The sequence below is a fragment of the Mytilus californianus genome, unplaced genomic scaffold, assembly GCF_021869535.1.
Source record: "Mytilus californianus isolate M0D057914Y unplaced genomic scaffold, xbMytCali1.0.p SCAF_4, whole genome shotgun sequence".
NCBI classification, from domain to species: Eukaryota; Metazoa; Mollusca; class Bivalvia; order Mytilida; family Mytilidae; genus Mytilus; species Mytilus californianus.
The window spans coordinates 64,642,611-64,653,556 of NW_026262690.1; positions in this window are offsets into that span (position 1 = coordinate 64,642,611).

The following is a 10,946-nucleotide window of genomic DNA, read 5'->3' on the forward strand; positions in this document are numbered from 1 at the left end:
GCTGAATGATAGACATGATAGCCTGAGCATGAAAAGTTGGCACTGTTCAATTTGTGTAAATCCAAACTACAGCACATAACTTGTATGGTACAAGTTCATCTAATCCATTTGAAAGTTTATATCATTATTTAAATGATGATTGTGACATGAAAACGCCAACAAACTTATTTAAACCATCTCACCGTACGGGGCGCCGAATGGGACTTGAACTTTTTGTAATCAAAGTCAATTTTGTGTACACAAAATTCAATTCTGTCATAACAACAGTCGCGGATCCAGGGGGGGTCCGGGGGTTTGAACCCCCCTTTTTTTGACGATCAATGCATTTGAATGGGGACATATAGTTGGAACCCCCCCTATATCCTGGGTTAGGAACCCCCCTTTTATAAATGGCTGGATCCGCCCCTGAGTTTAACAAAATCATTTTTGTCTTACAAAACTATGTGATACAGACTTGTTTTATGAGAACTTCAATTTTGTAATGACAAAATTCTTTTTTGTAGACAAAATTTATGACAAAATTCAATTTTGTCAAATAGGTATGCAAATATAAACTTATGGAAATTAAAACACAAAATTCAATTTTGTTGTGATACAAAACTCAATTTTGTGAGGCAAAATTCAATTTTGTGTTTATTTTTGTCAGTGTAGAAAAAATTGAGTTTTGTTAAAACAGAAGTGAAAATTTAACAAAACTCAATTTTGTCTACACAAAAATAAACACAAACTTCAACAAAATTGAATTTTGTGACAAAATCTCAGTTTTGTATGCAAATTAGTTCACAGAATTCAAACTAAACTAATTGGCATACAAAATTGACTTTTGTCGCCTAATTTTCAAATTAGGTAACAAAAGTAAAGTCTGTGATACAAAAATGAATTTTGTCATGACAAATTTTGTTTAAACTGAACTCATTTTTGTTGAACAAAACTCACTTTTGTCCGTACAAAATTGAATTTCGAGTACAAAACTGCAAGAGTCCCGTTCGGCGCCCCGTTCACCGTGGTCAGTCGACACCAATACAAAGGATCGACCAATACGTTCAAATAAAGCAAAAACAAATTGTAAGACACATCTACGAATTCTTAACACCAATCTCCAGTCAATCAAACGTAAACAACATCTAGTCCAAAATTAGCTGCGGAACCGTAGCTCTTAGGTCCTTCTGATTTTTTTTACAATTAGAGAACCAGAGATATGTCTCTGGCGGACCATCTATGGTCCGCAAATTGTCAAAAAATATCCGATGATAATGACCTAAGAGCTAAGGTTCCGCAGCTAGTTCAAAATATCATAGAAAGCACTAAACCGGATATTTTAACCGAAACAGAAACTTGAAGTTGGCTCGATTCAACTATCAAAGATATTCCCTGCAGAGTACAAACTATACAGAAATGACAGGAAAATTCACCAGGGTGGAGGTGTACTCATATTAAATCAGACTTTATTAGCAATGAAGTTTAAGACCTAACACCTGATGATAAATCTGAAATAGTATGGGCCTCTGCATACGGGAAAGTATTGGTGTACGGGAAGAAAATAATTCTCTATTTTCTTTTCATCAATATTTTTGTAACAACCTGATGGGCGCTTCCACAACAACTACATTTTGCTAAAGCACTCTTGTATCTACCAAGTATATTAAAAATCACTGAGATAATTTTCTACACCATATACATTTTTGAACAGTCTATACTACGTAATCTATTTTTATCATTTGACATACTTTTGTCATATCATTCTTGCTCAAATTTATCAAAAGATACATTTTGCAATATTCTTAGATAAAACCTTGTAGCACCATTACACAAATATTCCATATCAAGTTCTTTAAACTTATTTTTCAATCTAAAATGCCAATTTTTTACTCTTCTACATGTGTTACCCCATAATATATATATATATATATATATATAGATTGCCTAACAATGTAATTTTAACACACTATTTAGTATGTAAATATAAGAATGTTTAAAATATTTACAAAATGATGAAAATAAACGCAATATTTCGCTAGACTAACTAGCTTTATCAAGCGTGCATCTATCCAGGTGAAATCGGATGTAGATGATAAGAAACTTTTGCAGCTCAATGTTTATGTTGCACTTGAATTTAGCTGCCTTGAAAATAATACATAATTTGGATGAAGTTCAAGATTTTTACAAAATTGGTGGTTGAAGTTAGCAACGTCCATTGGCCAATATTACAGGATAAAAAGGACGACGCTGTGTACTAAATTATTCTTTATCTTTCCTGTATCTTTTCTCATCTTTTTCGTTAAGACCATCAGGTTCTAAAGTGTGGAGTTGGTGGATCCAAAAATTTTCTCTTCTCCTTCTCGCCGTGGTGTCCCACTCAGTGTTGACTTCTATGATTTAGAAAGTAACATTATCAAAAGAATGTTTCGTTGAACGAAGATGTCTTGTGAGAGGACAGTTTTTGTTAGTTTTGTACCATGAACGATGGTTATTGAGCCGAATATTAAATTTGTCCATTGTTTCTCCCACATACTGAATGCCACAAGTGTCACATGTTAATATATAAATTGAGTTCTCCGTTTTACAGTTGGAATTTGAGTAGATGGTATAATTTTGTTTAGTAACGGAGCTGATGAAAGAACTGCTTGTATTCTTTCATCAGCTCCGTTACTAAACAAAATTTTGTTAGGCAATCTATAATTTTATTTGTGTAATTGAATTAATCTCTGTACTGATTAATCCACACTCCCATAGATTTGTATGTCATGTGCTGCTATTTATAGGCACTTATATATATATATATATATATATATACACTCTTAATTTACTCTATCACCATTTTTTTTAAGGACCGGTCATTATTTATCTCCAGGGACCCTGAATATAAAGAGGGAGATCAGAAAATAAATTTGGAACCTTGAAAAGATAGGTCAAAGGTTTCTTTATGTTAAAAGAACGGGACATGAGAAATTTTTAATTTTCAAATTGAAACAATCGAAAAATTAGCAAAAATAACAAATAGACAAAAGGAGAGAGCTAGGTGACAAACATGACAAAGGATCGAGAGGGAGAATTGTTTATGTACAAAATATACACCACAATATCATTTGAGAAATAGAATATGACATGGTTCCTGTTTTCATATTTTTACGCATGGTACTCTTTGACGTAGTGGTCAAAACTTTCAATTTAGGAATTATGCTTGATCTTATTTATGTTGATTTAAATTTCGGTTACAATAAAAAGAATGAGTTCGTGTTAACCAGACAATATTTGTTACCTTACAAACCTATTTGGCAGAGTGTTAAATGCTTATTCTAATTACTGCGACATCTGATTGCATTTTTCACATTATTAGATAAAAGCATCACATAAATTACTGAATTTACAGTATTATAGTAGATGTGCACAGATACGTATTACGTAAAATGACACAGTTTTTAATTAAGAATTTAATGCTTCTTTTTGTAAATTTATTTGGGTATAAAATTGTTGACCGAAGTACATTTTGTATGAAGCGCAGAAGCAAAAACACAACCTTTAACACATCTCAACATTAAGACCTAAACCTAAATAATATGAATGATAACAATAACAATATCATAAATGAAAAACATTGGTAGCTTATCTCCCTATTCCAATAAATATACATTTATGAAGGTAATATGTATTTCCATTGACCTTAAACAACCAGAAGCGGTAGAAACACAGGAAGATTTAATCTGCATAAGTTTTGAAATTAATGTGAAAATTGAGAATGGAAATGGGGAATGTTTCAAAGAGACAACAACCCGACCAAAGAGCAGAAAACAGTCCAAGGCCACCATGCAATGGGTCTTCAACGCAACGAGAAAATCCCGCAACCGGAAGCGGGCTTCAGTTGGCCACTAAACAAAATTGTGTACTAGTTCAGTGTAAATGGACGTCACACTAAACTCTGAAACATATAAATGAACTAAAATAAAAATAAAACATACAAGGCTAACAAAGGCCAGAGGCTCCTGACTTGGGACAGGCGCAAAAATGCGGCGGGGTTACACATGTTTTGCGAGATCTCAACCCTCCCCTTTACCTCTAGCCAATGTAGAATAAATAAACACACAGCAATACGCACATTAAGAAGTCCGAGTCCGATGTCAGAAAAGGTAACAGAAGAAACTAAGCAAAATAACAATGATACATAAATTAACAAAGAACTACATGACAGCTCCAGACCTCAATTTAACTGATTTAAAGATTATGTCTTCATCATAAGAAAATGGTGCATGTATATAAATGGACATAAATGTATTTAAGACATTGTAAATTTATCAGGTTGAAATTTGAAAAAAATCTTTTTCAACGGATTATACCAGTTTTGTATCACGAAAGCCTGTTTATTACCTATAAATAGCCCCCCTTTTTGCTCATCAAAGATGAATAATAATCCTTGCTCTGTTTAATTTCTCGTGTACATTAACCTATATCTGAATCATTTCATAATTTTCTTTAATGAAATCTCTTAAATGATCTTTGAAGCAAAATTCCATCTGTTCTACCGTCATCATCACCAATAATTGAAGTCAGATTTGAATCTATATGATTATGTAATATAAAATCGGTTTTCTTTGATACATGATTTGCATCATTTTGGTGTCTAATATTACATTTTTATTGTGTTAATAGCTGTTGTATTTTTTGGTATTTGATTAGCAATTTAAACCAATAAAAGCAAAATTAAATAAATATAAAAATAAGGATGCCAATGAGACAACTCTCCACAAGAGACTTAATGACACAGAAATTAACAATTATAGGTCACCGTACGGCCTTCAACAATGAGCAAAGACCATACCGCATAGTCAGTCTATTAGGTTTCGTCTATTACAGTAATTTTCACAATTTTTTTTGTAGTTGTAGTTGTATTGGTGTACGGGAAGAAAATAATACTCTATTTTCTTTTCATCAATATTTTTGTAACGACCTGATGGGCGCTTCCACAACAACTACATTTTGCTAAAGCACTCTTGTATCTACCAAGTATATAAAAGATCACTGAGATAATTTTCTACACCATATACATTTTTGAACAGTCTATACTACGTAATCTATTTTTATCATTTGACATACTTTTGTCATACCATTCTTGCTCAAATTTATCAAAAGATACATTTTGCAATATTCTTAAATAAAACCTTGTAGCACCATTACACAAATATGTATTTCTATTTGTAAAAATGTATCCATCTGATGAGTTAATCCTTTTTCAACTGATTTTTATAGTTTGTTCTTATGTTGTACTGTTACACCACTGTCCCAGGTTAGGAGGAGGGTTGAGCGCTCACAAACATGTTTAACCCCGCCACATTCTTTATGTGCCTGTCCCAAGTCGTGAGCCTGTAGTTCAGGGGTTTTCGTTGGTTCATGTCTGTCATATTTGTTTTTCGTAAATTGTTTTGTTATAAATTAGGCCGTTAGTTTTCTCAATTGAATTGGTTCATATTTTTCATGTCGGAGCATTTTATAGCCGACCATACGGTATGGGTTTTTTCTCATTGTTGAAAGCCGAACGGTTGCTTATAATTGCTTACATCCACTTCATTTGAACTTTGGTGGATAGTTGTCTCATTGGCAATCATACCACATCTCCTTACTTTTTATATTGTTTAATTACAAATATGACTAAATATTTTTCTGTATCATAATTGTGATTTATAGATTTAATTCAGTTTAAAATTTTGATAAAAATAATATTTGTTGATTGTATTTATGTTTTACCCGAGTACCATGGATTGTCGTACAGTTGTGATATGTGAAGATATAGTGGCGGTTTGGGAGGGGGTCAACATTTTTCTGACTCTATCAGGAGGGGGTTCACATATGTTTTACAAAAGTAGAAAGGGGGGGGGGTCATTTAATTTTTTCCAGTCTTTCAAAATAATTTGCCGACCCCCTGTTGATAAATAATGACCGGTCCCTTATCTAATCTTGTCTAATTTCTAAAACACTAGTCCACTGTTTGATTGTGCATGGCATCCAGCCCATGTCACTATACAAAGACATATTAGGTGTTTATTTTCCAACACCCATGAAAAAACTATTTATACATGAAAAATCACGTGCTCCCTATATAGAGGCACCACACAATCTATTGCAGACCGTACAAGCGTATCAAACAATTTTGTAATTTAAAACCACCGTTAGATTTACATTTAGATATCAACAAACCTAACGATCTTCTAACTGCTTTTGCCATATTATCATACTAGTAGCTTAAATGCTCAGTAAACAATAAACATATGTATATTGGGAAACAATATCAATATTGTTACCATTAAACACAAATGGAAAATGCGTTCGGACATATCGCGGAACTCGCGTGCTCGTCAGATGAGGATAGCGAAATCAGAGATCTATATTGATTGCGGCGTTTGCCGCCGTTTGATAAGCTAACAACATATTGGATACTCAGGACTCTTTTGAAAGTCATCCTATATATAAAAAGAACATTTTATTATGAGTGAACACTTTTGTTTGATTCGATAGTGCCCTTGTTAAAAATAAAACTACATCTTGCTCATTTCTATAGACTCAATATGTATTTCTATAGATTGCTATGTAATATCTATATAGACTTAAGACTTACGTATTTCTATAGACTTAAATACTTAATGTGACAGTGTACTTATTTCTATAGACTTTTAAAGATGTACTTATTTCTAGAGAGTTAAGCTGTACTTATTTCTACAGACTTAAAACTTACATTTTTCAGTAGACTTAGAGACTTAATGTGTACTTATTTCTCTTCACTTACATATTTCTATAGACTTAAGATGTACTTCTTCTATAGACTTAAAAGGTACTTATTTCTATAGACTTAATAAGAACTTATTTCTATACACTTAAGATGTACTTATTTCTATAGACTTATGATGTACTTATTTCTATAGACTTAGTTCTATAACCTTCGGAAGTTCTATGCCGGACTTAATTAACGCTTTACTTGCATGTCGGTATATACTTTAAGACAGAACATAAAGCAAAAGAATTTATGTCTGTTTGAATACTTCAGTAAATATGGAGACGAATTTCTACAGATGTAAACTATAGACCTACTGGCACTTATGTGATGTTTGCCTCTTACGCGTATGGCAAAAACACCATTGCGCGACAATTCGTATTAATCATTACGCTTAAAAATTCCTCCAGTCAAGAAAAATATGATGGATTTTTAATCGAATGCAAATGCATAATTAAAAACGAACCATGGCTGCAAAATTGTGATAAAGTATATTCAAAGCTAATGTAAAACATCCAGCATGTTTAAAAATAATAAAAAAAAAAGGAAAACATTCTTTAAAGAGAAATTAATGGATACAATATTTACAAATTGGAAGTTAAACGCGATAAAGACAATAGATTTGAAGAAAAATACATTGTTAAAATAAGTGAAAAATTAAATCAAGTAACCGAGCACAAATATATCCGATTCTGAACTGTTTATTTTTTTTTCAAATTTATAAGTTGTTACTTGTTTGAAAAAGAAAAGCAAGTACTACTAAGGTGGTTTTAAGAACCTTGACGGCTGTTATATAAGCTCTCGCACGGTCGGTGACGTAAGTACTACTAGGGTGGTTTTAAGAACCTTGACGGCTGTTATATAAGCTCTCGCACGGTCGGTGACGTAAGTACTACTAGGGTGGTTTTAAGAACCTTGACGGCTGTTATATAAGCTCTCGCACGGTCGGTGACGTAAGTACTACTAGGGTGGTTTTAAGAACCTTGACGGCTGTTATATAAGCTCTCGCACGGTCGGTGACGTAAGTATGAAATTAAAACGGTCTGGTTATTTCCTTGACTGATTGGACGAATGTACAATTGTGTTTTATATAGATCTGAAATTACTGTGACAGATAAAAATATTTTATCACATTGGACAAACCTGTTTCTTAAATTATCTAGTGATTCATATAAAAAAAAAGGATAATGCATGTAACGATAAAAGACGAAGTAAGAATATCAGTTATATGACGTATTTTAGTGTCTATATAAGGCAAACTTATTACTCATAAGCTTGATTAATTTTTCAAATAGATTAATTCAATATAGAAAACAAGATTCATCCATAATAAGATATGCATGACATTTGGAAATATATTGACCCCTTATTATAAGCAGTAAGAATTTTGCAATTTGATTGATGTGAAAGATAACTCCTCATCTTTCCAGAAATGTGCTTAGCAGGAAAACAAAAATATGCATCAAAGGGATTTTTTTTTAAATATCAAGTGCCTGAGATTTCGAATTGTGGCCGATATTTAAAGCTATGTATGTCCAGAAAACCCCACAATTTATTTATCGTATTGGTCAGAGAACTTGTTTAGCATAGTTGTTTACTTTTGAAGTCTCCTGTGATAACATTTAACTACAGCGGTGATCTAATGGGAGTGTTCTCGCCTCGATCGCGGGAAGTTGTTGGTTCGATTCCCGTTCGTATCTTCTCCGTTAAGCACCCAGCATTTAGGTGGAACAAATACTAGCCGATCTAGTACAAAGTAGGATTCATAACCATGTCAGATCAATATGTTCTCGTTCTGATATTCATGAAATATTTGCCATCGGACGTTAATCAAACACAAAATCATTCATTATGACGTCGTTCGTGATAATTCCAGGTTAATGTCGTTGTGATACCATTTCGACGAAAAATGATATGTGTTATTCAGAAGCAGTTATATAACTGAAAAAACCGAGTATATTTTTACAAAAAGAGGGTAACAACCTTAATATCGAACCTATTATCACTCTCTAAACAAAATTGGCATGGGATACTCATTGAAAGGAACACAACATTAATTAATTGTTAAAATGGCTTTCAGAGTATACGAGACAAGGTGAAAATAAAAGAAAACAGCTATGTTTTCTCGTTTGAATTGTTTTACATTTGCATTGTCTGGGCCTTTTATAGCTTGCTGTGCGGTGTGGGTTTTGCTAATTGTTGAAGGCCGTATTGTGACCTATAGTTGCTAACTTTTACGTCATTTGGTCTTTGGTGGAGAGTTGTCTCGTTGGCGATCATGACGCATCTTCTTATTTGTATATGGCATGCATTTTAGGTTGACGTTCATCAATTATCCTCAGACTGACAAATATAATCAGGACCATACATACATGTATAGAATTATTAAGTGCGCCTGTAATTATTGCTTGAAACTGTTTAAACCGTTGTCCCCTTATTGCATGAAAATTTGACGCCTCTCGGCAAGTTCATGGAATTTACGTTACTGTGCACTATTGGAGTGACAACATGCAATACAATAGAACATAAAGTCTTACCCAATTGGAAACAAAAGATGTGCAAATAATTATAATAGATATAAGAAGATGTGGTATGTGTGCCAATGAGACAACTCTCCATCCAAGTCAAAATTTATAAAAGTAAACCATTATAGGTCAAAGTACGGTCTTCAACACCTTGGCTCACACCGAACAGCAAGCTATAAAGGGCCCCAAACATCACTAGTGTAAAACCATTCAAACGGGGAAACCAACGGTCTAATCTATATAAAAAACGAGAAACACTTATAAACCACATAACCAAACGACAACTACTGAACATCAGATTCCTGACTTAGGACAGGTGCAAACATTTGCAGCGGGTTTAAACGTTTTAATGGTACCAAACCTTCACCCTTATCTGAAACAATAGTGTAACATCACAACATAGAAAGACACGTACACTATAAAATATCAATTGAAATGGCTTAACTCAATCAAAGACATATTAACACCAGTGAACATACACTGAACAAATAAATTTGATCTATGATACAATGTAAATACAAAATAAATAAACAAAGGGAAGAATAATAAAAAGTAACATGTTATAATCGCTGTGAAATGTTAAACAATATAAGAAAAACAATATATTTGACAAAAATATCAGCCATTTGCATTTACTTTAAACACAGGTAAATGAAAATAATTTTGTTGTTAGGTATACGTGTACAGTTCAAATAGAGAAAGGAAATATTTTTACAAAATAAATAATTTTGATGTTCATAGTACGAAGGGAAAATTTATAGTATTACCAAACACTTATCAAAGCTGGTATATAGACCAGATATAACCCTGAATAACATTAAATAACAAAAAAGCATTACAATTAGTATCAACAGGTCAAATAATCAAGAAAGTACGATTTGAGAGTACTCGCAGTTACTGACAGCTAGTTAAAAGCCAAAAACAATTAATAATAAAAAATCATGCATCAGAGACTAATAAAAATATATGTTATACAACGTATAAAAAGCTTTTAACTAATACTCTGTTATTGTCTAATATAATTATAACGGTTTTATGGAGCTCGAGTAAAATGTTTTTTTTTTTCTAAACTGATTTTATTGTATGTTCCTTTTGTTATTCCACTAGTTGAGATTAAAAGGAGAGGAAAGAGTGCTCAACAATTAGTTTAACTCCGTCACATGATGATTTACCTGTCCCAAGACGTGAATCTTGCAAATAATGGTCTATAGTCAAATCTTTAAAAAAAAAAGGGGTTTTTTTTTTGGTTTTTTTTGTGGTGTCGGTAGGTAGATTTTTGATATTTATGCACAAGGGTCGATTTGGATCTCGACACATTGTATAAACTATATTTGATCATTTTGTATGTCGTTGGGTTGCTGTCTAATTGATGTATATTCCACATCTTATTTTACTTTCAGAGTTTAATTTATCAATTATATAAACAAATCAGTTCTATCTTAATGTCTTTTTTTGTAATTTTTATTGTCTGTTAGAAAATAATCTCTTAATCAATGCTGCCATACACAGTAATACACCAACCAGATTTTCCAAATATACAATCTAAAACTATATCTTTACTTTCCTCTCACAGCTGTACTTATACCCATACTTACAACACCAACTTACATCTTAAGATTTTAAAATCATTCCAAAAACTGCTTCTCAGGGTTTCTCTTTATTAG